Source organism: Oryctolagus cuniculus, chromosome 2, assembly GCF_051225735.1.
Source record: "Oryctolagus cuniculus isolate XC-2025 breed Fujian yellow rabbit chromosome 2, ASM5122573v1, whole genome shotgun sequence".
In the NCBI taxonomy this organism is placed as follows: domain Eukaryota; kingdom Metazoa; phylum Chordata; class Mammalia; order Lagomorpha; family Leporidae; genus Oryctolagus; species Oryctolagus cuniculus.
Window position 1 is genome coordinate 51388 of NC_142868.1, and position 27559 is coordinate 78946.

The following is a 27559-nucleotide window of genomic DNA, read 5'->3' on the forward strand; positions in this document are numbered from 1 at the left end:
TTTCCTCACGCCTTCTCTGCAGTCTCAGCTTGTGCAGACACGGCACTCGGGAGCCCAGAGCTGGGCTGGCTGAGGCCCGCGGCTGCCCCAGCTGATGGCCCTGTCCGGGGCTGCTGGCACTGCTAACCTCGGGCATGTTGCCCAGAAACCAGTGGTCCTTGGTCTCTCCCCGGAGAACGGGCTCGTTCTCTGAGGAAATTCGCAGGCGCGCGCGGCGTCGCTGCCTCTGCTGCCTGTCGTTAGCCGACCTCCGCCCGAGGTAGCCTCCTGTCATTTTGCTCAGAATCAGATTTGTGCAAGTCAGCAGTGATATCACAGGAAAAATGTCACCGGATAACTCTTGTTTTTGTTATTGCCTGTACTGTATATTCTGCCCACAACCTGATTAGCAAAAACTGAAGGTTAGCTCTAGTTGCTGATGTTCATGGTCTTTCACGTTACAGTTGTTTCTGTCTATTCATCTTCCCAGAACTCTCAAAGCTCTAAATGAACTCTAGATTTGAAAATGACTCTGTTGCTTTGTCTTTGGAAAGTGAAGAAAAGGAAAATTATTTACATGTGCATTTCCTCCCATAAAGGTTGATAATCCGTCCGAGGCATCTGGATAAAGTGCTAAAAAGAGGAGCTGGGACTGCCAATCTAGCACTACCTGGGGCTAGGACCAGCCATCGGCCATGTTTCCGGGCCCAGCAGCCTCCCTTATCGGGCACAAGCTCAGCGAGGATGGACAGTGTGCTGATGAAGATATCACACCTCGCTGCTGCCAAGGTGAGGCCCACTGTGGCAGGCCTCTCCCACGGGTGATGTTTCTAGGGAAGCAGCTGCTGCGAGGTGACCTGGTGATCAGAGCCTCACCCCCGTCAGCCTGCCAGCCAGCCGCACTTCAAGCTCACTTCCGGTGTCCCTGCAGAGAGTGGCTTTTCCCTCCCACCTGGAGTTCACTGCCTGACTCCTCCGAAGAGGGAGAAACCCAGGTGGCAGCAGTCCCTCCTGGAACTCACGCTTCCTAGCCAGGAGAGTGGGAAGCGAGCACCTAGATGAGTCTGCTGCAGGTTGGGGCTCAGGGCTAGGCAGGAGGCGGCCTCCTGGGCGGGGAAAGTTGCTGCCATTCCAGCAGGGTGTCTACGGGCGCCCTTCCGTGAGCACTGTGGGGAGGGCGGTGCACACCGCTGTGGGTGGGCTCCGGCGGAGATGCAGCTGGGGTTGGGACACACGCGTGCCTCCAGGTCCCAGAGCGAGAATGGTCGTGGCTGCTGTGGGGGGACCCCTGTGGTCCAGAGCCCTCTCCGTGTGCTGTGTGTTTCTTTGTTCCGAACAGATGGGGAACCTGAGCAGGAAGCACCATGTCCCAGGGTTTCACAGCTTGGAAGTGGCACTTTCTGAGAACCAAATACGAATCTTCTCCCGCAGACGCCCATAAAATACGCCTCCTGCATGGAGCTGCATGCCGGGCTCTCTTCCTTGTGAGGTTATTTCTCTGTGACCCTTTGGTCTGGCAAAAGAGCTCGCTAGGGGTTGGGAAGACACCCATTCATGAAGGCAGCCTAGGAAGCATTTTCTTCACAAGATCAAGTGTTCCCTCGGGTCTGAGAGTAGCTGAATCGTCTCGCCTTAATTGCCTTGCAGGAGAGAGACAGCGTTTTACCCAGCTTGGCTGGTTCTTGTGGTGATCATGGCATGTCGGAGACAGGAGGTCACGGGGCCTCCTCGGCGGGGGAGGTGAACCACGCCTCTGATTTTAATCAGTTCTGCATTCCAAAGAAAACCTGGTGAGAACTTGATTAACGTTTTGAAACTGTATTTCTACTTCTGTTTTCTTTTGGAAGCTGTGTTTCCAGTGTGAACCATCCTTAAGCCAGAGAATGCAGATTGGCGAGATGAGGCGCAGGTTCAGGATCTGGAGCCCCACCCCTTGCCCTAACCCTAAAACCTTGGGTCACAGATGTGAATTCCTCTGTAGGAGCTTGGTGTGAAGGTAACGACCTAAGTTGATACTCGGAACCCTGGAAAGACAACTCCGGTAGCTCTGAGACGTCTGAGCCGCATGTGGGAGCTGAAGAGCTGTGGCAGTGAGGGCCGGGGGGGTCAGTGACAGGCCCTAGCACACACCTCCCCACGCCCCGCCCCTGCCCCCCAGCCGGGGCTGCTCTCTGGCTTCTTGCTCCGACGGCTGCAGCCATGCTTGTGCTGGGCTGTGTGGTGTCTGCGCCACGGCTGAGCCGGCCGTGAGCTCTGCCCCTCACCTACTCTTTAGTACCCTGGCCCCTCTCTCACTGCACTGTCGGTTCCTCTCCCCCGGTGGGCTGCTTCTTCGTGCTCAATTGCAGTCCCCCAGGTCCTGAGCTGCTCTTCTTTGCTTTCGTGGTTGCAGTCTCTGCATGAGCCCAGAGCACATCAGGTTTGTCCTCTCCTCTCCTCTATGCTTTGACCTCCATACCCGTCCCCTGGCTGGCTACCTGACACCTGCTCGGCCACCCCACAGAGACAACGTCAGACCCGAACTCTTACCGGGCCTGTTGCCCCATGTGCCGCCTCCCGGTGTTTTGCCAGCAAATGGCAACCACCCGTTCCCATGGTGCCCTGCTCCCCGCATTCCCCGTCGCACCTCTATTTCAGTAGCTGAACTCAGGAGAGAGAAAAGAGAGGTCCCGTGGGGAGGTTTCTGCTTGCCTCTGATCACCTGTGCTTGCTGTGTTGGCCTCTGGCTCCTGCAGGGGCTCCAACAGTGGGTGTCTTCCTCACCCTCAGCCTCCTGTGCACTGCACCACCAAGCTTGTCAGTCTAGTAGCTGGCAGCCATGCTATCGGTCGTCATCCCCCTAGCAAACATCTTTTACGGGATTCCTGGCCCGTGTGCCCCCTCAGCCTCCACACTGAGCCACAGGAAGCCAGGCCTTGTCTGCTCTGCTCCTCCCAGACACCTGGGACCTGAAACGTCAGACTTGCCTGCTGAAGGGCTGTCCCATGTAGGGAGGGGCTCCACCTGGTGTCTTTTCTTTTTTTTTTTATATTTTATTTATGTATTTGAAACGAAGAGTTACAAAGAGGCAGAGGCAGGAAGCAGAGAGAGAAAGTCTTCCTCTGCTTGGTTCACTCCCCAGATGGCTGCAACAGCCGGAGCTGTGCCGATTCAAAGCCAGGAGCCAGGAGCTTCTTCCAGGTCTCCAAACGTGGTGCAGGGGCCCAAGCGACTTGGGCATCTTCCACTGCTTTCCCAGGCCACAGCAGAGAGCTGGATGGGAAGGGGAGCAGCCAGGTCGTCAAACCGGTGCCCATATGGGATGCCCACACTGCAGGCGGTGACTTAACCTGATATGCCACAGCATCAGCCCCTCTACATGTTTCTCCTCTATCAGCCTTTTCCTCAGTCTTCCTCCTCCTTTTCTTTTTTTTTAAAGATATATTTGTTTATTTGAAAGGCAAAGAGTTACAGGGGAGAGAGAGGGAGAGAGAGGTCTTCCATCTACTGGTTCACTCCCCAAATGGCTGCAATGGCCAGGGCTGAGCCGGGCTAGAAGCCAGGAGCGGAGCAGCCCTCCCAGTGTGTTCCATGTGGCCAGGGCCCAAGCACTTGGGCCATCTTCTGCTGCTTTCCTAGGTGCATTGGCAGGGGGTCTGGATTGGAAATGGAGCAGCCAGGTCTCGAGCCAGCACCCCCATAGGGGATGGCCAGCATCACAGACGGGCTTACCTGCCGGCCCCTTTTATGAAGAAGCGTTCAGAACATGAAGCGGCTTTGTGTGCAGTGTTATTTCTTCAACTGGTGTTATGTTCCTTCCTGTCTCCTCCATGCCATCTCCTAAAGTACTTTCATTTTTCCCAGGTGGCATCCGGCGTCCACAGCGTGTCCAACAGACCGATTTGGCTGCAACACTAGCAGTAGGACTCTGGTTTGCCCAATTCCAAAAGACAGTGTGGGGAGTCTTTTATTCCCCAGTTGTAGAAGGGAAACCAATGAGGGAACAGCTGAGATTTTTACATTTGGAATACAGTACAGCTTAGCAAATTGCTGCAAGAGAACGTACCTTCCTATGAGAAAGGTGAGTCCCTCGACAGGCTCTGACTCTGGGCCCACGCGCCCCACTGAGCCCAGATTTGCTTTCCCCCGATGCAATTTTTGTGTAGTTTGTGTAGGGACTTACAGTTACCTCTCTTGAATCATACATTTGGGATTCCTGCGTTTTCTTAGAACCTTAACTGCCACTTATCTAAATGAAGTTTTTTTTTTCTTTTAAATATTTATTTGAAAGAAGCAAAGTATATAAGGGACAGAGAGGAGAGACAGAGAGAAAGTGTTTTCCCATCTGCTGGTTCACTCCCACAAAAGGCCACAATGGCTGGAGCTGGGGCCGAGTCTGGAGCCAAGAGCCAGGAGCTTCTTCTGGGTCTCCCACGTGCGCAGGGGCCCAAGCACTTGGACCATCTTCCGTTGCTATTCCCCAGGCCACAGCAGAGAGCTGGAGCAGAAGTAGAACAGCTGGGATTCGCATAGGCGCCCATTTGGGATGCTGGTGCTGCAGGCAGAGTGCCCAACCTCCTACACCACAGCACTGCCCCTAAATGAAGTCTTATTTGCACTTATCTAAATGAAGTTCTTTCCATAAATTTATTCATCCAACAAATAGTTACCAAGTTCTTGTAGATGGACCAGAGGGAGTTAAAAGCACTGGAGATCAGCCACTGAGTGGCCATGTTGGTTCTGTCTTCATGGAACCTTTCCAGAGGGGATGAAAATAGAAAAAGACACCCAGGCAGATGCCAGACGGAGAAAAGCATGAACAGAGAGGGGTGGGCACCGAAGGTAGCCGGGGCCTCCAGAGCAGGCCTGGCCTCTGAGCACCAGGCAGGGCCAGCCCGTGGGCTGTGGCTGTGCAGAGAGGCCCTGGAGGGCTCGCACTTTGCTTCTGGTGGAAACCTGCAGGGATTCGTGTGAGTTCTCTGAAACCCTCCAACCTCAACCTTCAAAGACCCTCTCAGGGACCCGTGAGGTGGGCTCCGCCTGGTGCCGCAGGAGGGGGAGCAGTCAGGAGGCAGCCGCGGTGCCTCTCAGGGGAGGAGGGGGAGGAGAGGGACAGAGGTTGTGTCCTCTGAATCTGTGTTGGAGCTCACGCAGACGAGGTTTGCTGGCACACTTCTGTGTCTTGGTCTCTGGTACTCACCTGGCATGTGGTCAGTGCTCACTGCTGTTGGTTTAGCTATACGACAGCTGCCCCTGGGTCTCTGAATCTGTTGGTAGGGGACCCTGTGGAGTGGAAGACGCTGTGCATCATCGGCGCGGCCTGTGGCTCCAAAAGTGTAAAAAGGCCATGTGGTGTAGACACAAGAGCCCCATGTCTCTGACCTCCATGCAGAGAGTCTGTAGGTGTCAGACGTGGAAGCCCCCGTGTTCTACTGACTCCATGCAGAAGGGTGCCTGTGGTGTGACACAGGAGCCCCCATGTTTCTAGTGACTCCATTTAATATTGTCTGTGATATAGATTCAGGAGCCCCCATGGCTGTGTCCAATTCCAGTTTAGAGATGCGAGTTATATGAGACAGGGTGTCCCCTCTCTGTCATAGTAGGTGTAATGATTAGGCCACTAGTGCTGTCTCCTGACCACCAGAAGTTGACTGCATTGCTCCAGCCACCTGTGTGACCGTATGGTGGTTTTTGGTCTCTAGGTCTCGGTTTTCTTTTCTGGATAATGGACGTGACGCTCATCCCTGCCTCCTCGGGATCATCAGGGAGATGAAGTGAATGAGCGGCTTGGAGGGTCCTGCTGGCCACTGATGCTCCCCCTACAGTCCCCAGCGCCCAGCAGCTGGGCGTGGCTTCCATGGTCTGTCCTTGCGTTGATGGGGAGGCCCGGGCCTGCTAACAGTGTCCCTGGTCAGTAGCTGTCAGGAGGGGCGAGGAGGCTGCAGGATAGACACCACTGAGCCCACCCTTGCCGCAGCCCCCAACTGGCGCAGGAAGTTGCACTTGAAATACCAGGAGGTTGGGGAGAGAGGAAAAGTTGTTGGTTTGCAGACCAGTCTAGCCAAAACAATGAGTGTGGTCTGGGCTAAGATGCCCAGAGCAGCCAGCCATTGAAAGGAGGGGGACATTGGCCACCATCAGCTAAGAGGGCGGCGTTTGCGTGCATTGATGCAGAAGCAGAGCGTGAGCGACCTCAGCCGTCGTGGCAGGGAGGCGCCGGCAAACTCAATGAAGGGAGCCCAGGCTGCAGAATGGGTGGGGTCAGTGTGAGGGCGGAAGGTTCCACCCTTGCATGAGGGCTCAGGCCTCTGCCTAGCCTGGTCCCCACACGAGTGCTGTGTGACGAGGGTCCCAGAACACGGGGTCAGCTGCCTGGTCCCCACACGGGGTGCTGGGGCGACGAGGGTCCTGCAGAACACGGGTCAGCTGCCTGGTCCCCACACGTGCTGTGTGACGAGATGCGGGAGAACTAGCAGAACACAGGTCAGCTGCCTGGTCCCCCACACGTGCTGTGTGACGAGGGTCCTGCAGAACGACGGGTCAGCTGCCTGGTCCCCACACGTGCTGTGTGACGGGGTCCCTGCAGAACCACGGGTCAGCTGGTGTGCATTTTCAGGATTGTCTTATATTGCACATTGAAGGAGAAAAGGGCAGAAAGAAGAGGGGAGGAGGTGGGACTGGCTGGAGGGAGGCAGAGGAGTAACCCGGGGCGCTGGGGCTGTGGGTCTTGCTGACCCCGGTCCAGGCAGCGGTCCGTAGGGGCAGACCTGTCCTTGGGCCATGTGGTTTTTCCTGAGTTGTTCTGCAGCCTCCAGGTACCGATCTGAAAGGAAGGCCACGGAGTGTCATGCAGCATCCCTGGATAACTTTTGAGATTAGGGTGTGTGTAGGCCTGTGGGTAGGTGGGTCTGTAATCCTTCATGTTTTCTCAATAGATCCTGGATTTGAGCAGCTCAAAATGTCAGAAAGGCTGCACGGGAACTGGGTGAGGCTGTACCTAGAGTGAGAACCGCTCAGAAGTGCTCGTCAACCCTGTAACGCAAGGGTTTCAGGCGGGGCCTGGATGCGCTGAGGACGCTGGAGTGTGTCCCTGAGCCACACAGGTGGCCCAGTAATGACGCTTTCCACTCCATGGTGGTAGGGACCATCATGGTTCTGGAGGTACGGCGACTGTGTTGTCATGGCTCAGATTGGTCGGACGACTCACCCGGGGGGCCAGGTGTTAAGGTATAAATAGCAGTGGCACCCACCGGTGTCTAACTATATGAGTTTCCTAACTCTTAAGTGTGTCCTGGTACACACGGTATTGTCAGTCATCAAGTGCCTGCCTCAGACCGAGTTGCTGTGGGTGATCGCAAAGCTCCGGCTGTGCACTCCGGCAGATGGTGGGGGATAGTCCGTGACCGAGTTTGCTTTCCACTGAGAGCGGCCCGCCCGGGGCCAGGAGGAGAGCCTGCTGTGAGCGCGGGCTCTGTGGATTCTCTGTTCCAGGTGCTTGCCCTGCTCCTCCTGAGTACCCCACAGGCGCTGCGCACAGAGGGGCCCGAGCTCGAAGTTCCTACCTGCTGTCGCCGGCCGCGTTCTCTCTGCTCTCTATTTGACCTTCCTGGTTCTGTGGGCCATTCACGTCACCGTGTGCACCCCTGACCGAGAGCTCCTGCTACTTTGCAGCCTCTCGTGGCCGGCGGCAGGCGGAGTGAGTTGCTGCTGCTCTCTGCCTCTGCTCTGCGCATGGCTAGTGTCTGCTCTTGCCAAGATGTGCCGTGCCAGAAGCCTCCTGAGGAAGGTTACGGGCGTGCGGCTGGTCCTGGGAGACCGCCCCCGGGTCTTCCTGGTTTCTGTCATTTCCTTCGTCATGTCAGTGGCTGAACTCCTGGTGCGTGCCAGGACGCGGTGCTGGCGGGGTGCTGAAGGACACACAAAGCAAAGGGGTGCGGCGGGGGGAGGGGCCTCCGGGTGCTGGCTGCAGGTCTGTGACGCTGGGGGCGTGGAAGACGGGGCTCCCGCAGCAGTGACAGGGCAGTCCTAGACCCCTGGCCTCAGGACTGAGATACGAGTCAGCGGTGGACACTCCAGAGGCTGGAGGAGGCTCGACGCCCTGCCTTACCGGTTGTGCCTCCCTGCAGTGCAGCGTTGTCGCAGGCCCAGCGGTGTCCACCTGGCTCCCAGTCCTCAGCTTGGTGGGAGGCGTGGCAGCGAGGAAGAGGCCACCAGCTGGGTGCACGTGCTCCGGGATTCCCAAAGCTGGAGGGATCAGCCGCCTTCACCACTTCAGCACAGGGCCCTCAAGGGTGCTCGTGTCTGTGGGCCGTATTTCTCTGTAGAACCTGGGTCACTCTTGGCATCTGCGAGGTCCATGATCTCTCTCTTTGTACCTCATGGCACACAGTAAATAGGTTTTTTTTTTTTTTTTTTTTTTTTTAGAATTATTTATTTATTTGAAAGGCAGAGTTACAAAGAGGTAGAAAGAGAGACAGAGAGAGAGAGGTCCTCCATCCACTGGTTCACTCCCCAAATGACTGCAACGGCTGGAGCTGCACTGATCTGAAGCCAGGAGCCAGAAGCTTCCTCCAGGACTCCCCACGCGGGTGCAGGGGCTCAGAGCACTTGGGCCATCTTCTACTGCTTTCCCAGGCCATAGCAGAGAACTGGATCGGAAAGCAGAGCAGCCAGGACTCAAAACCGGCACCCACATGAGATGCGCCGAAACCACAGGCGGCAGCTTTACCAAAGCTGTGCCACAGCACCGGCCCCAGTAAATAGTATTGGAAAAGGATAAATTACAGTCTTTGAGTCCTCATCTTTTGTTTTTTAAAGATTTATTTATTTGAAAGTCAGAGTTAAAGAGAATGGAGAGACAGAGATCTTCTCCATCTTCTGGTTCATTCCCCAAACAACTGCAAATGATTGGGGCTGCGTCAGGCCAAAACCTGGGGCTCCATGTGGTCTCCCACGCAGGTGCAAGGGCCCAACATTTCATCCTTACCATCTCTCTGTGACTCTCCCAGGCACATTAGTAGGGAGCCGGAATGGAAGTGGGAGCAGCTGGTGTGACTCAAACCAGCACCTCTATGGGATGCCAATACTGAAGAGCAGGCTTGACCCACTCTGTCACAACACCGACTCCCTCATCTTCAATTTTTAAATGTTTTAAGCTAGTATATTTGGGTGAGGTAGTGCTGTGCTTTACTAACTTTGTCATTTTAACAAAATGGAGTCATTTTTTCGGGAACTTGTGCAGAAGTGAGATGTCTGGGTTCGGTGGAACGTCAGGAATGGCGCCTGGTTTCCAGCAGCAAGAGCTGGCAGCTGAGGACTGGGAGGCACGAGGGCTGGGCCCCAGAACCTCCTGGGTGGTCACAGCTCACAGGGCCCAGCCACCACCCCACTTGGGACCCAGAGTCCAGGGAGTGCTGGCTGGGGTGAGGGTGTCTCACTCCCCTGGGCCTGGCCCAGGAGAAAGGCTAGTCACCGCCAGGCAGAAGGGGACTGTTCCGGGCGGGAAGGGACCATGGCCGGCGAGCGCAGCAGCTATCTTCCACAAGGAAGCCGGGCCATGCAGCAGCATGCATGGGACTTTCCGCGGTTTTCCTTTTACAGAATCCTGCCCGGCCTCAGCCTCAGTGAATGAGTTGGAGCTTCCTCCACTGCTCTGGGGGACATCTGGGCCATTGTCTGAGTCTGGGTGGCAGGCAGCTTCGTGGAGGAGGAGCACCCAGACCTGTTACTTCTCCTCATCAACACTCTGTGTCTAGCCCTGACTCAGGAAATCTGCAGAACCATTTCCTGGACGATGGTGATGAGCCTCCTCGGAGTCGTCTCCGTGGGGAGCAGGGCTTGATCAGGCGGCCTGAGCGCCGAGGACTCAGGGGCTACTGCGTGCCCAGGCCAGACAGAGTATGTAAGAGGCGCCTCCCCTCAGCGGTGCCTGGAGGCCGCCAGGAGGTGGATGGTGCTGGCGGAGCCCATGGCTGATCCTGCTCCTGCTGGCTGCCGGTTGCTTATGGGCCTCTTCGGAACCAGACCGGGGTGCAGTGGGCCCACCTGCTTGACCTTGGCCACTGGCTGACCAGGTGGGAGCACAAGGCCGTAGAGAAATGAGAAAATAACCCTAGCTGATGAATCAGTGTTGGAAGTGAATTGATTCTGAGGCTTGTTAGAGGTTTGATTTATCAGTGCTGATTTATTTTGGAAACTGTTGGTTGGAAAATCTGTGTGTAAGGACGCGTCCCCCCTTGTTTGCCACGGCCCCTGCTCTGGGCTGCCCGACCCCAGGTTCTGTTTGCCCCCCATCACTCCCCTGTGCCCTCACTGCCTGATCCCACGGCGCTGCTCCAAGGGGCGCTGTGTTGCCAGGGGGAGAAAGGAGCAGCCGCGCCCTAGCGTCCCGCCTTTCCTCTCCTCCTCCTTCTTCCCTCCATCCTGGAAGGGCAGGACCCCTGAGGGTGATTGCCCAGTCGTCGGGAGGCCTTCACTAGTGGCCGGTGCCTAGCAGAAAGCAGCCAGCTGCCAGCAGGGAGGCTTTGAGGGGGGCTGCTCTCTGTTCTAGCTTGTAATTGTTGAAGCCAAAGTGGAAACAGGAACAGCAGAAGGAACAAGCCCAAAGTTCAGTGACGAGGCGTGATCCTGTGACTATTAGGGGGAGAGTTGCCATAACACCCAGCCTCAGTGGGTCACTGGCACGGCCTTTAGCCGAAGAATCCTGCACGTTGGAAGCTGCGACTTAGGAATTCCTCTGACCAAGTCGTCCTTGTGGGAAATTTCCTCCGAGGGGCTGACTGACTTGGCACAGCCTTGGTAACCCCCGCTACCCCAGGGAGCTCTGCACAGCAGCCCTGGAGACAGGACATCAGTCAGTCCACTCTGAATGCTTTAGTGCTTCCTCTTTTCTGAGAGATCAGCGGATTCTATCTCGCATAGTTCACTCCCCAGATGCCCACAGTGGCCCCGTAACCCCATCCTCAGGCCCTCCCATATGGGTGACAGGACCCAGTGACTTGAACTGTCACCTCCACCTCCCACGGTCTGCATGGGCAAGAAGCTGGAATTGGAAAGCAGGGCCAGGAATGGAACCCAGGGTCCCCAGTGTGGGACACAGGTATCCCAGCTGCCAGGCCAAATGCCTGTCCCAGTCCCTGTGAGAGGGCCATGTGTGGCCATCCCAGGGTAAGTTAGGGAGCTCCAGGAATCAGAACAGCATGGACGCCTTATTTCTGCAGAAAGAGGAACGTGAGGGAGAAAGTGTGTGCAGGCATGCGTGCCCATCGTGTCCTCTGGGGCGTGGCCGTGCTGCCTCCTGCTCCCCTGGACGCCTTCCCTCCTAAGCACCCCTGCGTGATCTCCAGTCAGTCTGTAAAGAGGCTGGTGCCCTTCGTTCCTCCCGGTGACTGTCAGTCCCTTGGAAGGTTGTGGCCTGCCTCTCCTGCTTTCCCTTTCCCACTGTGGCATAAAAGTTAAGTTTTGATGTACAGAGCAAATAGCAGGCAGGGCACCGGCAGACCCGCCCAGGCTGAGGGCCCCTTCATCCTGGCTCCTCCATCCCATGCTGGCCACATCTCCCTCTGCATTTTCCCATTTAAAGATTTATTTATTTATTTGAAAGAGTTGGCAGAGAGAAGAGGAGTCTTCCCATCTGTTATGTCTACCTCCCCAGGTGGCTGCAACGGCCAGAGCTGTGCCGATCTGAAGGCAGGAGCCAGGAGCTAATTTGGGTCTCCCACACGGGTGCAGGGGCCCAAGGACTTGGGCCATTCTTCCCACTGCTTTCCCAGGCCATAGTAGAGAGCTGGAATGGGAAGTGGAGCGGCCAGGTCTCCGAACCGGTGCCCATATGAGGTGATGCCGAGGCTGTCATGCCAAGGCATTGCCTGCTGCACCACAGAGCTGGCCCTCCCTCTGCACTCTCTGAAGCAGCTGTTGCACGTGTGTGCCCCGCCAGACTGTCTGCTCACCTGTTTAGCAACTATGGCTGTGTAGCCTGCCCCTTGGGAGCTGTGCTGAGCTTGGCACTGGGAGGTGCCAGCAGCTCCTGCACCCCTCCTCCTCCTAAGGCTGGGGGCAGTGGCAGCGGATAGGGTCTCAGAGGTCTCAGGAGTATCCTGGTGAGCAGGGTGCACCCTGGGGATACCGAGGCTCTCCCAGAAGAGGGCGGCAGAGGGACGCAGAGTCTTTGGAGCCAGGGAGCGGGGCCACCTGTGGGCAGGCAGGGAGGGTTCAGGGTTGACATCTGCCACGCTTTAAGAACCTTTGGGACAGGCATTTAACCAGTAGTTAAGACACCCCATCCCGTATCACAGTACCTGACTTGAGTACCTGGCTGCAGCTCCTGACTTGACCTTCCTGCTAATGTGCACCCCAGGAGGCAGCTCATGATGGCTCAAGTACTTGTTCCCTGCCGCCACTCAGGAGACCTTGTTTGAGTTCCCCAGCTCCTGTCTTCTGCCTGGCCCATTGTGGGCATTTAGAGGGGCGAACCTGTGGAAGGTGGAAGCTGTCTGTCTCTCAAAATAAATTAAACAAAATTTAAAAAACATCTTTGAATTTAAATAACCAAAACAATTTTTTTTTTTCAAGAAAACCAACTACTTCTCATATACAATGAAGAAAAAGATTAATTAATTTATTTGAAAGGCAGAGTGACAGAGAATGGGAGAAACAGCTAGCTCTTCCATCTACTGGTTTGCTTCCCCAGTGGCCGACAAGGCTAGGGTTGGGCCACGCCAAAGTCGGGAGCCTAGAATTCCATCCGGGTCTTCCCATGTGTAATTTTTTGTGACCCAAGCTCTTGGGCTGTTTCAGCTGCCTTCCCCACGTGCGTCAGCAGGGAGCTGGGATCGGAAGTAGAGCAGCCGGGGACTGGAACTGGCGCTCAGTGTGTGATGTCACCAGTGTGGTTTAACCCACCGCTGCCACAAGCTGACCCCCAGTTTTAGTCTGGTTCTTCCCAGGACATTGGTGCAGAAGGCCTGGAGCCCTGCCTCCACTTGGTGGTGAGCCTGTCGATCTTTTTGCAGCTCTGACCACAAAGCTGAGCTGTCTGCCCTGGCCGCCCTTTCCCCTCCTTGTGGTTTTCAAGTGCTGGCCCAGAGGGGCTGCTCCCCCCTGTATCCAAGGGGGCCCTGGCACTCTGGCTGCTGGGCGTCTACTGCTACCAGGGTGGCTGGTTGGAAACGTGCTGTTCGCCGTGTGGCGACCAGACAGCAGACATTTCTGGCAAGTGCGCTGCCAGACACGGGGTTCTGCTCTTCCGTGCATTCCGCTGTTTTCAGTACTCACAAATTTTCCACCAACAGCTGCTAGAACCCAAGAGAACCCCAGTTGGCAGTTTTGTCAGGCAGTCTCTGAGGTTTGTAAGGAAGACAAATTGCTTCCAACAAAACCTCAGGATGGAGCACAGGACAGCTGGGGTGTGGACTGGTGCTCTTAGCAGCAACGTGCAAGCTGCTGGGATTGGGTTTTGCCCAGGGCAGGTGCAACTGCAGTCGTGAGGTGCTGCTGCTGCTGTGCCCAGCAGCCGGGAGATGAAACCTGAGAGCTCTGTGTCCCCGAAACTCCAGCAGGCTCCTGGGGGCTGGAGCCCATTGCCAGTAGATTCCCAAGAGGCTCCATCACGGACACTTCCCCATCGGAATGGTGATGCGGTGAGGCAGGCCCCACTGCCATCCGGAGGGGTGGGGTGCCTGGAGGCCAGCTGGAAGGCCACGTGTAAAGTGTGTGGCTGACCCCATGCCACCCGCGCTGCCACTCTTCGTGTGTCTCAAGAGCACAGTGGAGGGGTGGCCTGGGTTTGGGGGCACAGGCGTGCTCACTGAGGTATCCCTCACAGATGCAAAGAATACAAGGGGTGATGTTCCAGCTGTCGGGTTGTTGCACTCAGCTGTGTTACAGCATTATACCGGGAGCAGGCTGCTGCTTGCGGTGTGTTTTGCAAGCAGTGACCTCAGCTTACCGGGTGTGCTTTTTTATGTTGATAACAAAGACTGAATACTTAAAATGCTGGTTGCTGTAGTCTTCCTGTTTTACCATTTTTACACCTTGCTGATGTCTAGAATTAACAAGGATTACTTTTTCTTCTTACCAGACCAAGGGGCTTGTGACCAGGCTGTGTGGGTGGCTAGAGCACAAAGGGCTCACCTGGAAGTGTCTGCTGACCAGCACGGGCAGTGGGGGGTCTGAGTGAACTGTCTCTGGGCAGAGGGAGGCCAGCTGGAGCAGCGTGCAGGAGTTGGGGGTGCTCTTTGAGACAGGGGCTTTTGACGTCCACAGTCAGACTTTGGGTAGGTGGTTGGGGGCTGGCATCGTGTTTGTGGGTGTTTGTGTCTCACGGTGCAAGCAGTGTAACATCAGTGCCTCATTTCCTCTCAGATCCTTACACCTTAACTCTCAGCATCATGTGTTGCAAGACTTTAATCATCACTTTCAAAATGTCTTCCTTCAATGTGCTCTGGCTGGTTCACCTCCCTCCTGCCCATCTGTCCTGACCTTGAAGATCATCCTGGCTCCAGGTCTGCTGTGACCAGGAGTCATCCAGGGATCCTAAAGTCCTTTAGAGCCCAGCCCCTTCTCTCTTCTCCCACAGAGCCCAGGCTTGGCTGGAATGGGTGTCGAGCGGGGGTGGTGCTGGGTGGGCACGCACAGGGCTTGGGTGGGTGTTTAAGTGTGAGGAGGGATAGCCAGCCGAGAACATCCCTCACCCCCCGGCCACAGCATCTCACGGATGGCCCCTCTTGTCCACCCCTGACCTAAGCCCCTCCCTCCCTTCTGGGTACAGCCACCTCCATGTCCTTCTCTGGGACGTTCCCTTCTTTGAACTTGCGTGGATGCTGGCCATTAGTCCCCCGTAAGTGCACACCTTGACCTATGGCACTGCAGGTACCTGACCCTCGCTCCTCAGCCAGGGCCATGCCCTCCGGGCGCAGGGCATGCAATGTTCACTGTTTGTACCAAAAGGGGAATTTTTTTTTTAAGTGAATAACCTTTTCTATGGAATCTGATATAAGACAATTCAGTTTTTCGAAACAAAAATATTTATTATTATGAAGTGACAATTTATTTAAACTATATTTACTTAGCACTGTTTTAAATGAGGGTATTTTTTCCAGTAGATATAAAATATTTTGTTTACAAAATCAATTTAAGATTTCTATTGTTTTTGGGGGTATGTGTGCTTCATAAGGTGCAGTTCCCTAGTGCGTGTCACACCTGTTTCCGTGACACGTAACTCCGAGGGGGTGCCAAGCCTGCACTGCACTGCACACCCTAGTGCGGTGTCACACCTGTTTCCGTGACAACAAAACCCAGGTGCAGTGCTCGGGTACCTGACTGCACACCCTAGTGTGGTGTCACACCTGTTTCCGTGACAAGAACTCCAGGTGCAGTGCTCGGTACCTGACTGCACACCCTAGTGCGGCATCACACCTGTTTCCGTGACCACGTAACTCCAGGTGCAGTGCCCGGGTACCTGACTGCACACCCTAGTGCAGGTGTCACACCTGTTTCCGTGACACGTAACTCCAGGCGCAGTGCGCCCGGGTACCTGACTGCACACCCCAAGTGCGGTGTCACACCTGTTTCCGTGACACGTAACTCCAGGCGCAGTGCTCGGGTACCTGACTGCACACCCTAGTGCGGTGTCACACCTGTTTCCGTGACACGTAACTCCAGGTGCAGTGCTCGGGTACCTGACTGCACACCCTAGTGCGGTGTCACACCTGTTTCCGTGACACGTAACTCCAGGTGCAGTGCTCGGGTACTTGACTGCACACCCTAGTGTGGTGTCACACCTGTTTCCGTGACACGTAACTCCAGGTGCAGTGCTCGGGTACCTGACTGTACCTAGTCAGGTCACTAGTCACCAGTCCTGACACTGCTGGCGAGTGCTGAGTGTCAGACTTCCCTGGTGATTCCTAAGCACTAGGGTGTGTGTGGTAAAAAAAAACTGTTTCCTCTTGCAATGCTGAAGCCAAGTGTCAGACGTGTCAAAATTAGCTTGTCCCAAATAGCAGAGTGCAGACTGGGGTCTGGACCCCGATATGACTGCACGTGCATACGGATAAATGCGCCCAGCCCGTGTTTCAGTCTGCTCCGTCCCGAGCACCACTGAGTTTGCACAGGTGGGCATTCAGGAACGCGGGGAAATCCCTGATAAAAGGTCTTCTGGGGCGGTGGCTTTTCACAGCTGCTATGCAAAGCCGGTGGGCAGTTTTCCCGGCATGCCACAAGTGAATGACCTGTGTGCAGCCAGACAAGGATTTATTTCTGCCGAAGAAGGTGCCCACTGGGAAGTGCCTGTTGGCTTTGCAGGTGCTGTGCAGAGACAGGTGCACGCCCGCCTGCAGAGCTGCCTGGGCTGGGTGCACCGGCACAGTCGTGTATTTCTTAGGTTTACATGTTTTTCATGGGAAAATGTGTGGGTCAGTTTCTCTAGCTAACATATCTAACTTTTTTGTTTTTTTTTTTTTTAGAGGGGTATCATTGAAGCCTGCTACTTAATATGTCTTTGTCCTTGGCATTCTGTTCACGGGCACCAAAGACTTACTTAAATTACCAAGTCCTGGCTGCAGACTTCAAAACCAAGACTGTGGGTTTGTGGGTAGATATTTAGTGGCCTGGTTCTTCTGGCAGCGTTGCTCTCCAGGCCACATAATCTTCCAGTGTTAGCGTCCAGCCTCCTGATCCAGATGGTCATGACCTCGTTCTCTGGAAGCCGCTGGCACACAGCACTGCTGAGATCACTGTCATGCACTACTGGTTCGGTCAAGCCTTCTTCTATTTTCAGGTTTTTTTCATTGGCGTCCTGGGTGGAAGGCGGTGAACTTCGCAGGTGTCTGATCTTTGGTTTTTCTTGGCAAAATTTCTCAAGTCAGGAAATATACTTGTTTGTTGAAAGAACCGTCAGCCCCATTTGCCATGTCTGTGTGCTTTGTAGGAGAAGGTGCAGTCGGTCACCAGAGCGTGGGGTTGTGTGAGACGGACTGGATTTGTCTACACGAAGCAGTGAAGGGGTGCACCTGCTTTCCATTTGCTCTGTGTGACAGATGTGCTCCCTGACCACAGTAAGTGGGCCGTCCCTACAGGGACCATCCGTCAAGAACCCCTCGCAGACAAGCCCAGGCCCCTCTCCGGCAGGCGTGGGCTAGAACAGCAGCTGGGCAGGGCAGGCCTGGCGCCGCCAGGAGTGGGGCCAGGTCCTGTAGCAGTGCAGCGACCTACCGCCGACTCGGTCGCACTTTCTTCCCTGCAGTGAGGGTCTGCATTTCTTCTGGGCGCATCCGTGTCTACCCCTCCTCCATCCAGTCCCCGGAAGGCGTGTCCAGCTCCATAGTGTCCAGACAGATCGGCCTCTCCCTGTCCCTGTCTCCTCCTCTGCTGGCTTCCTGTGCGCCCTGGCCTGACCCTCGCAGCAGCCCAGGCCAGGTGCATGGTTCTTCTCTGTGTGTCCCTCTACCCCTGGAGCCCGCGTGGTGGAGGGGAAGGAGAGAAATCCCAAAGCGCCTGTTCACCTACCCACCAGGCTCAGCTGGCGTTGCTGCTTCCTGGCTGTCCTCACCCACTAGCTCCTGTTGAGGGGCTCCGAGGCACAGAGAGCACCTGCCGGTGGCTGCAAGGTTGGGCCCCTGCTGTCCAGCACTTTGCCAGTGCCTCAGTTTCCTGATCTCTGGAGACAGCACAGAGACCGTCCTTTCGGGAGTTGCTGTGACCTGTTGGTGGCAGCCTCTGCGTTCCCCTGGCTCCTTGGGAGGGTGTGGCCCAGGTTCCACAGTGGCCCCGGGGAGAAGCACTGGGCGCGTGGGGATGCCCCAAGATGGCCATGCACACAACCCCACAAATGTAGGTGCTGCTGCCTCAGGCACCATTCTGAGTGCTGGTGCTCTTCCCAGACGGAGACTGGACCCTCTGAGCTGCTGGAGCCGTGGCCGTCCCCTCTGCTTGGCCGAGCCTGCCCGGGGCCATTCCAGACCCGCTCCCGTGTAGGCTTGAGGTTCGCCCTCCCCCACTCCACCCCCTGCTGCCTTGTGTTTCCCTCTGGTCTCCCCTCGGGGCAGGACGGGGCGGGTGGGGGGTGGCTCTAAGCCTGGGCCGGAGATCCCAGGGGTGGCACAGGGCGGGGGGAAAGTGGCTTCCAGGGAGTCCGTAGGTTGCCAGTCCGTCAGAGGGCTTTCATGAAGGGTGGGGAGGGGACACGCAGCATAGCATGGCGAATACTCCTCGGGCCCGCGGGTGCGCCGAGCCACCCCCGTCCCGCCCTGAGGGGGGAGACAGAACCCTGGGAGACCCTAGGCTCAGGTACCACAGACCGCGGGTTGGTGTGCCACGGGGAGACGTCCCAGGGCCAGTCTGACCAGTGCTCAGCGACGTGCCTCGCAGGGATGACACGTAAACAGTGTTGACCGAGCTCCATTTGTACCCCTCCTGGTGTCTGCTCCACAGCTGGGCAGGGAAGCTGTGCCTCCTGGAGCGTGCAGTTCTGTCGGGCTCCTTGGGGAGGTCCTGTCCGTGACGGGTCAGCACGCCTGAGGGTGGGCAGCTCATTGAGAAGAGCCAACACCTGTGTCACCTCTCATCTGATCCTCCCAGGCCTGCAGTGACCCAGGCAGATGGACATACAACTCACCCATGGCTGGCCTGGGGACCTAGAGGAGTGGCCGGGAGGCTGGCTCTTGGAGCACGGGCCTGTGGCTCCTGTGGCTGTGTGTCCACACAGTGCTCAGCTCCTAACCCAGGTGCGGCCGTGTTCTGTGTTCCAGGGGCAACTCCAACAACACCCACAGTGGACATCTCTCAGGCTTCGTGGGGCTTGATGCAGTTTACGTGGAAACTCCCGCCATGCTCCTGACGGTGGCTTCTGCAACATACGTGGGGCCCCTGCTGTGGGCCTGCCACTTTGTGCACTTCCTGAGCTCGGAGAGAAGCAGGTGAAACTCTCACAGATCCCAGCACAGTCTCACGGCAGGTGCCTGAGCGCTGAGGGCCGCCATCTTCTCGCTGAGGTTGCCCTGCTTTCCAGGAAGAGGAACAAGCCTGATGCAGACCCAAGGGGTCTCCAGTCCACACCAGCACAGGCAGCGAAACCCCCTCCCTGCCTCCCCCATGTTTTTGTGGGCATTCGGGGCCAGGCTGGCAGGGGTGAGGCTAAGCAGTTCTGCCCGTCTGAGATAGGAAGAGTCATGAGAGACACAGCCGGAGCCCCAAAAACCATGCTGGAGAGAAGGAGCTCTGGAGGGCAGCCTGGCAGAGGGTGTGTGTCCTGGGGCTCAGAGGCCGCTGCTGGAGGGTGTGTGTGTCCTGGGGCTCGGAGGCCACTGCTGGAGGGTGTGTGTGTCCTGGGGCTCGGAGGCCACTGCTGGAGGGGTGTGTGTGTCCTGGGGCTGAGAGGCCACTGCTGCAGGGTGTGTGTGTCCTAGGGCTCAGAGGCCACTTTGCTTCAGGGTGTGTGTCCTGGGGCTCAGAGGCCGCTGCTGCAGGGTGTGTGTGTCCTGGGGGCTCGGGGAGGCCACTGCTTCAGATGTGTGTGTCCTGGGGCCTGAGGCTGCTGCCAGAGGGTGTGGGTGGTCCTGGGGCCTGGAGGCCACTAATGGAGGGTGTGTGTGTCCTGGGGCGTGAAAGGCATTTGCTGGAGCCATTACTGTGCTGTGTGGAGCTGGAGCAGGGAGGGTGCAGCGCATGGAGGTTGAGCACAGAGACACCTGTCCCCATCAGGCTGTGTCTGCTCTGCTGCCCCTGGGCCCTACTTGTTCCTGGAAGCCCCCTCCTCCCCGGGGCCACCGGCAGATGCCCCCTCAGGAGACAGAGTCAACTTCTGTTTCCTTCCATGCTGTGTGTGTGTGTGTGTGTGTGTGTGTGTAATAGGCCTGTCTCCCGTGTGTATGTGTGTTACAGGGCCAGGTTTCGGTAGGTGTGTAACAGCGTGTGTCTGTGTGTGTTTGTGTGTGTGCGTGTGTGTTTGTGTCGTGTCTCTGTGTGTGTGTGTATATATAACGGCCAGGCTACATGTGTGTGTGTGTGTGTGTGTGTGTGTGTGTGTAACAGGGCCAGGCTCTGTGTGTGTGTGTGTAACAGGTCCCAAGCTCTGTGTGGGTGTGGGTGTGTGTGTGTGTGTAACAGGGCCAGGCTCTGTGTGTATGTGGGTGTGTGTGTGTGTAACAGGGCCAGGCGTTTTGTGTGTGTGTGTAACAGGTCCAGGCTCTGTGTGGGTGTGGGTGTGTGGGTGTGTGTGTGTGTGTGTAACAGGTGTACTAGCTCTGTGTGTATGTGGGGGGGTGTGTGTAACAGGGCCAGGGGCGTCTGTTGTGTGTGCACAGGCCGGGGGGGTTCCATATTTTCGTATGTGTGTGTGTGTGTGTAACAGGGCCAGGCCCCCCTGCGTGTGTGTGTGTGTGTGTAACAGGGCCAGGTCTCCCATATGCAGGGGTGTGTGTGTGTAAATAGGGGCCAGCTCCGTGTGTGTGTGTGTGTGTGTGTAACAGATCCAGGCTGTGTGTGTGTGTGTGTGTGTGTAACAGATCCAGGCTGTGTGTGTGTGTAACAGGGCCAGGCTCCGTGTGTGTGTGCAAAAACAGGTCCACAGGCCTCTGTGTGTGTGTGTGCAACAAGTCCAAGATTGTGTGTGTGTCTTTGTGAGGCAGAAACAGGGCCAGAGGCTCCATGTGTGTGACAGGTTCAGGCTCCGTGTGTGTGTGTGTGGTGTGTGTGTGTGAGTGCGTAACAGGGCCAGGCTCTGTGTGTGGGGTGTGTGTGTGTGTGTAATGTGTGGTCTAGCTCTGTGTGGGTGTGTGTGTAACAGGGTCCAGGTCGTGTGTGTGTGTGTGTGTGTGTGTGTGTGTGTGTAACAGGGCCAGGGCTCTGTGTGTGTGTGTGTGTGTAACAGGGCCAGGGCTGTGTGTGTGTGTGTGTGTGTAACAGGGCCAGGCTGTGTGTGTGTGTGTGTGTGTAACAGGGCCAGGCTCCTTGTGTGTGTGTGTGTGTGTGTGTGTGTAACAGGTCCAGGCTCTCGTGTGTGTGGTGTATGTGTGTGTACAGGTCCAGGCTGTGTGTGTGTGTGTGTGTGTGTGTGTAACAGGTCCAGGCTCTGTGTGTGTGTGTAACAGGTCCCAGGCTGTGTGTGTGTGTAACAGGGCCAGGCTCTGTGTGTGTGGTGTGTGTGTGTGTAAACAGGGCCAGGCTGGTGTGTGTGAGTGTGTAACAGGGCCAGCCTCCGTGTGTGTGTGTGTGTGTGTGTGTGTGTCCACAGGTCCAGGCTCTGTGTGTGTGTGTAACAGGTCCAGGCTCTGTGTGTGTGTGTGTGTGTGTGTGTGTGTGTGTGTAACAGGTCCAGGCTCTGTGTGTGTGTGTGTGTGTGTGTAACAGGTCCAGGCTCTGTGTGTATTTTTTTTTGTGTGTGTGTGTGTGTACAGGTCCAGGCTCTGTGTGTGTGTGTGTGTGTAACAGGTCTCAGGCTCTGTGTGTGTGTGTGTGTGTGTGTGTGTAACAGGTCCAGGGCTCGTTGTGTGTGTGTGTGTGTGTGTGTGTGTAACAGGTCCAGGCTCGTTGTGCATGTGGGTGTGTGTGGGTGTGTGTGTAACAGGTCCAGGCTCTGTGTGTATGTGTGTGTGTGTGTGTGTGTGTGTGTAACAGGTCCAGGCTCTGTGTGTGTGTGGGGGGGTGTGTGTGAAACAGGGCCAGGCTCTGTGTGTATGTGGGTGTGTGTGTGTGTGTGTGTAACAGGTCCAGCTCTGTGTGTGTGTGTGTGTGTGTGTGTAACAGGTCCAGGCTCTGTGTGTATGTGGGTGTGTGTGGGTGTGTGTGTAACAGGTCCAGGCTCTGTGTGTGTGTGTGTGTGTGTAACAGGGCCAGTGCTCTGTGTGTATGTGGGTGTGTGTGTGTGTGTGTGTAACAGGTCCAGGCTCTGTGTGTATGTGGGTGTGTGTGGGTGTGTGTGTAACAGGTCCAGGCTCGTTGTGTGCGTGTGTGTGGGTGTGTGTGGGTGTGTGTGGGTGTGTAACAGGGCCAGCTTCCTTGTTCTTTGCTCTGCATCTGGTCCTCCTCCCGATAGAGGCTTCCTGCTGTTCCGGCAGCAGCCTGGGCACCTGCGCTTCTGAGACTGGGGTGAGGGCATTCCCTGCAGCGCAACAGTGGGATGCCTGTCTGCTCTTCTCACCTGCGAAGGGGCACTCAGAGGCACGTCATGGCTGTCTGGCCCTTGGCCAAGAACTCTCCCAGCCTGGAGGGGTCCCAGTGGCACAGATGTGCTTCTCAGTGTCCATCGTGCCACCAGTGACCAGAGAGGACTGAGCAGGGAGAACCGCTTTGCTCTGGTGCACACAGCCTTCCGTGTGTGTAGTGGGGCCACTCCCACTAGAGACCACCCAGGCTTGCCAGGCTGGTGGGGGCTGAGTAAAGGGGAGCCGTGGGCTCCTCACCCCGTAGTTTAGTCGCGTCCTTGGTGGGAAGAGGACTTGTCTCTCGTGTGCCCAGCACCCTTCTCTGCTCCACAGCCACTTGTACTTGGGAGAGAGAACAAAGCATTTTGTGGAAAGTGAGCCAAGGCGTGCCTCACCAGGTGGAGAACGTTGTGTGACGGTTCCCTCTGTCTCCATTTTTAAAGCCTAAAACGCCGAGTTGCACTTGCAGCTGTGGGCAGGTTGCCCGCGCCTGGGGCTGGGGAGCTGGCAAGCTCCGTGCTGGCTGCTATGGTGAGGGGTGCGGCGGTGGTGCCAGGTGCGGGGTGGTGCCTCATCAGAGCCCCACCTGCCAACGTGCTGTCTGCCCTAGTGGCTCAACATGGCAGAGCCCCTGCTTCACTCCCTGAGATGAACCAGCCAGAAACTGAAGGGGCAAGCCCTGAGTGGATGAGGGGAACTCCCTGGGTGCAGCTCCCCACTGCTCAGTTACACGGTCAGGGGAGCCAGGCAGTGCAGTGTGAGGATCTGAACCCAGAAACCACAGGCCGGTGGGGTACCAGAGAAGCAAAGTGGAGAACCTCTGTGCCACCTGCATGCCCGGCTGCAGATCTGTGTGCATGCTGTGGAGGGAGGGGGCCCTGGGTGGAGGGCCTGCTGGTGCTGTGCAGGGCTCAGCTCAGGCTGTCCACTAGGCCAGCCACCCTCAGTGGCTCTTGGTGTGCGTGGCTGGAAAGTGGACACTGAAGCAGGAGACATTTTCTGGCGGTGATGATCCTGACTGGCACATGAGAGGAGGGGCCTGGCCGACAGGCGCTGAGGGACTCGCCGAGTCCAGGCCCTGCAGCCCTGCCCTGCGTCCTGTGTCCCAGCCCTGCACCCTGTAGCGCTGGTGGGCACACACTGCCGGGCAAAGGTCACCTAGTGAGCACTTGAGGCCACGCTGTGGGGCCAGGCAGGATGTGGTGTAGATGATGGTGGGGCAAGGCCACGGACATGGTGTGTCACTTCAAGAAGAAAAAAGCAACTCACAGAGTATGTTCTAAGAATCAGAAAAGTGTAGGGGTTTCATGCGGTAGATCAAAAAGCTGTGGGAAACTTGTATCTGCTCCTGCAAGTGTCTTGCTAAGGACTTCTATTTTTTTAAAGATTTATTTATTTATTTATGAGGCAGAGTTTAGAGAGAGAAGAGAGAGACAGACAGAAAGGTCGCCTGCTGGTTCACTCCCCAAATGGCCACAGTGGCAGGAGCTGGAGCAAATCCTAAGCAAGGAGCCAGGAGCTTCTTCGGGTCTCCAGGGTGCAGGGCTCCAAGCACTGGGTCATTCTTTGCTGCTTTCCTGAGGTGTCTCACACCCTCACGTGTGACTGGTCAGAAATGCGGATGGGGTGGGAGTGTGTCTGGGAGGGTCCCAGGGGACCTGGCTTCAGGAATGCCGTCCTCCCCATGAGTTCAGTATCTGGTAAAGGGTGTGCAGTCCCCAGGCCAGATGGAGAGGGAGGAAGCTCCATGGCTGGAGTCTGTGTTTGTACTCCATTCTCAGTGAGCATTTTCGTTGTTTACGTGAAACAGTATGTCATGCATAGTAAGTTGTTAGTGAGTAGCTTGTGCACTTTGCACAAACTCAGATTGTGGTCTCTGAAGAGAATTAGAGTCGCCCACAGCAACGTGCCTCCTTGGCACCACTTGCCTGCTGAGCATTGCCAGGGGCCCACCCAATCTGGCTGCAGGTCCAGGTTTCCCCTGGAGGAGAGGCGCCCCGGGGGACGACATTTCTGGCAAAGCCCCTGAGTCACGTTTATGTCCAGTTAGGTTTTAGGAGCAGCTTGGGAACTCTTCTGTCTACTCTTGCTGTTTTTTTCCTGACAGAAGTTGTCACTTCCTGACAGCTGCAGGAAAGCCCAAAGCGTGGTGTCCAGTCGCTGTGTGAGGACGCCGGAAGGAAGGGTGCGGTGTGCTCTCACCCCTGGCGAGTTTCCAGCAGTCACAAGCCACATGGGCACGGGCTACCGGGTTTCTTGCCTCACTGGCGCGGCCCAGGGCACACACTGGATGCGCATCTTCCTTTTGGATTGACAGCGGCACAGCGCTGAGTCATGCCTGCTTCTGCTACGCGCCTGATCTGCTCCATCCCCGTGGCTGTGTACATCGTCCTAGGTGTCGGTCCCTGCGCTACCACTTGTTTATATGGAGCGTGTTTCCTCCAAAGGCCCTCTACGAAGAGGGGATGCAGCCTGCTCGTGACGGGCTGCCGTCTGCGCCTTCTTCACAGCCATGGATCGGAACCAGCATCAGCCGGCCTCGTAGACAAAGATGGGTGCAGGGAACCAGTCAGCTGTCAGTGTCGTGCCTTGAGTGTCAAAGTCTGTTCAAACAAATGCAGAATTAAAATTTTTTAAAGGAGGGGAATGCTGTGGAGTCGGTGAATAGTCTCAATTTTCTTGACGATTGAACTTAGTTTCACTGTAAACAGTAAATGAAAGGCTGCTCTGTGTGCTCAGCAGTGCCCTTGACGGTCGCGGTAGCACCCCTCTGGGCGAGTGATGAGGCGGTCGGCTGTGAAGTGGCTCTGGCTTCGGTCGTTTGCTGTGGGGAAGGTGGCGTCAGGGAGCCCCGTGGGGGGAGAGGCTGCGCCAGGATCAATTCTCGCTCAGGTACCAAGGCCACCTTGGCTTTGGGTTAATGTGGCTTATACTGATACATGTTCACCTATATTAATTAGACCCATTTTTAAGAAAAATAAGTAGTTCCAAAACAGAAATACTGAGTGTTTGATGTTTTCACAAATTTCTGTAGCGTCTGACTTTCCCCGAGGACACCTGGAGTCTACATTCACTCTCCTGTATCGGCTGAGTGGTAAGAAAAAAACTCAGCCCCTGCACACGCCCAGCTGGAAGAGGAAGGAGTTTTTTCTATCTCCTTTTTCTGAGTACTTTGTATGTTCTGTTTTTTGGTACCAAACAGCCAAAACCTGACAATGATAGCTTCTTAAATAACAATAAGTTGAACAGGAAGGAAGAGAGTGTGCGTGAAAATCCAGGGGAAACCCTCCTGTGGTGGTTTCCCTGGGTTCATGGACTGCGCCCTCGTTTGCCTGGTCTTAGACCGTGGACGATGGGAACGTAAGGTGGCAGCACTGGGGACAGCTGGGTGAAGGGTACCTGGAATTCTCCCTACTATCTGTGCAACCTAAGCTATTTTTTAAACAAGACTTTAAAAAAAATAAACATTGGTTGCACCAGAATCAAAGTATATCAATGTTTGTGCCCTTTGAGTGGAACCACCATCCTGACTCTGAGTTCTATAGATTTCCAAATGTAGACAGTTCATTAATCAGTACCAGGAATGACTGTGACATCATCAGTCTCATCAAAAAGTATGAAAGGGGGCCAGTGGTGTGGAAGATTAAGCCTCTGCCTGCAGTGCTGGTTCAAGTCCCAGATGTTCACTTCTAGATCCAGCTCCCTGCTGATGCACCTGGGAAAAGCAGCAAAGGACGGCCCAAGTGCTTGGGCTCCTGCACCCACAGGGAGACTCCCGAAGTAAGCTCCTAGCCCCTGTTTAGGATTTGCTCAGCTCCTGCCACTGTGGCCATCTGGGGAGTGAACCAGCAGGACCTTTTCTGTCTGTCTCTCCCTCTCTCTCTCTAACTCTGCCTCATAAATAAATAAATAAATCTTTAAAAAAATAAGAAGTCCTTAGCAAGACACTTGCAGGAGCAGATACAAGTTTCCCACAGCTTTGATCTACGTATGAAACCCTACACTTTCTGATTCTTAGAACATACCTCTGTGAGTTGCTTCTTTCTTCTTGAAGTGACAGTGATCACTTTATTTCCAAGGAAACATCCCCCACCAGAGACCCAGATCCAAATGGTCCATGAGCTCCTCTGTCCATTTTATCCAGTAGTGTCCTGGCAATGGCAGGGACTAGTCCAGCTGGGACTCCCTCCTAGTGCTGGGATTCAAGTCAAGCGCCTAAAACGCGGGTTGCAGCTTTAGGCACCTCTCCTTTCATGCTCCAGGCTACAGCTGAGTGACATCAGTAAGGACATCCTGAAGGGCACTTTCTTTGTCGCTGTGTATGGCGGTGACCACCAGGTGGACAGGGCCTGACCTTGACCCACATTCAGGGTGCTAACAGTTGCTTTTAAAACTTTATGATTCAGGGGCAGAGCTGTGGCGCAGCTTTTTGCCAAAAGCCCTGGCCTGCAGTGTCGGCATCCTATATGGGTGCCGGTTAGAGTCCCGGCTGCTCCATTTTTGATCCCAGCCCTCTGCTATGGCCTGGGAAAGCAGTAGAAGATGGCCCAAGTCCTGGGCCCCTTGCACCCACGTGGGATCCTGGCTTCGGATCAGCACAGTCGGGTCGTCGCAGCCAATTGGGGAATGAACCAGCAGATGGAAGACCTCTATTTTCTCTCTCTCTCTCTCTCTCTCTCTCTCTGCCCTCTCTTCTCTCTGTGTAACTCTTTCAAATAAATAAATAAATCTTTAAAAAAAAACCTTCTGATTCAGAAAATTAGTGTAATCTAAAAGGCATTAGGAAACTAAACTCAAACATTTTGTAATCTCCTTTGATGAGCAGCGAGTGACATTTACGACTGCACTATTGATCAACTATCCGGAGTCTGAAGTTAACAAAATGAAACCAAAGGAACACTAAGCTTTATATAAATGTTTTATCATTATAATAAATATTAGTTCATAAAATAATCCTATAAAATTAAGGGAATTTGATTAAAAATGTTAAGTAGATTGGTCATGAACTGGGAGATAGGGAGACTACCCTAACAGGAGTGTACAATTTCGCAAAGTCAACAACAGGGAGTCACTGTGCACTTACTCCTCATGTAGGATCTCTGTCTCAATGTGCTGTGTATTGAGATTTAATGCTGTAACGAGTACTCAAACAATATATTTCACTTTGTGTTTCTATGGGTAGAAAACTGTTGAAATCTATTACTTAATGTGGTACTAAACTGATCCTCTGTAAAAAAAAAAAAAGAGAAAAGAAATTATACAACTCCCAACTTGACTGTCACTGGGATTAAACATGACAATAGTCTGATCTGATTTCACATGATTGCTTAAAAAAACATCTATTATTTTTCACTTTATGCCATTTTGGGAGCAAACTGTTGAAATCCTTACTTAATGTATACCAAGCTGATCTTCTGTATATTAAGATAATTGAAATGAATCTTGATGTGAATGGAAGGGGA

The 27559-nt window shown here is 55.1% G+C and overlaps 1 pseudogene; it reads left to right on the top strand.

Annotated features, from left to right (window-relative positions):
* Positions 1 to 134: 134 nt before the first annotated feature.
* Positions 135 to 26450, top strand: LOC149127656 (GPI ethanolamine phosphate transferase 2, catalytic subunit-like; annotated as a pseudogene).
* The last annotated feature ends 1109 nt before the right edge of the window (positions 26451 to 27559 follow it).